This window comes from Odontomachus brunneus, unplaced genomic scaffold, assembly GCF_010583005.1.
Source record: "Odontomachus brunneus isolate Ranch 3 - 2012 unplaced genomic scaffold, Obru_v1 Obru_scaffold_120, whole genome shotgun sequence".
NCBI lineage: Eukaryota > Metazoa > Arthropoda > Insecta > Hymenoptera > Formicidae > Odontomachus > Odontomachus brunneus.
In genome coordinates this window covers 1,032,780-1,033,664 of record NW_022639570.1, presented here as the reverse complement: position 1 = coordinate 1,033,664, position 885 = coordinate 1,032,780, and positions in this window count along the sequence as shown.

Genomic DNA, 885 nt, shown 5'->3' with positions numbered 1-885 from the left:
CACACACACACACACACACACACACACACACACACACACACACACACACACACACACACACACACACACACACACACACACACACACACACACACACACACACACACACACACACACACACACACACACACACACACACACACACACACACACACACACACACACACACACACACACACACACACACACACACACACACACACACACACACACACACACACACACACACACACACACACACACACACACACACACACACACACACACACACACACACACACACACACACACACACACACACACACACACACACACACACACACACACACACACACACACACACACACACACAGGATGTCCCGTTTCAAATTACGCACCTGAATATCTCACCAGGGGAGCCACCAATCCGAAAATAACCCTTACAAAAGTTGTTGGGTTCGGAAGGGGACATCGGATGATGATTTTCAATTTCACCTTGATCTTGACCTTCAAGGTCATTTGAAGGTCAAATCGAATTTTTAAATAGAAATCCCTATTTTTGACCCGGGATTCGGAAAGAGCGCAAAATTTTAAGTTTAGATGGGTACTTAAGGCTCTTCTTTGGAATGACCTTTAAAGGTTATTTCAAGGACAAAATATTTGAAATTACGCACCTGAATACATATCTTGTCGGGGAGCCACCAATCCAAATACCCTTACAAAAGTTGTTGGGTTCAGAGGGGGACATCGGATGGTGACCTTCAATTTCACCTTAACTTTCAAGGTCATTTGAAGGTTAAATCGGTTTTTTAAATAGAAACTTTAAAGTTATGTTAAGAGTCGAAATGACCTTCAAAGATAATTTCAATGTCGAACCACTTAATAACGTTTAGGAAAAAAATTCAA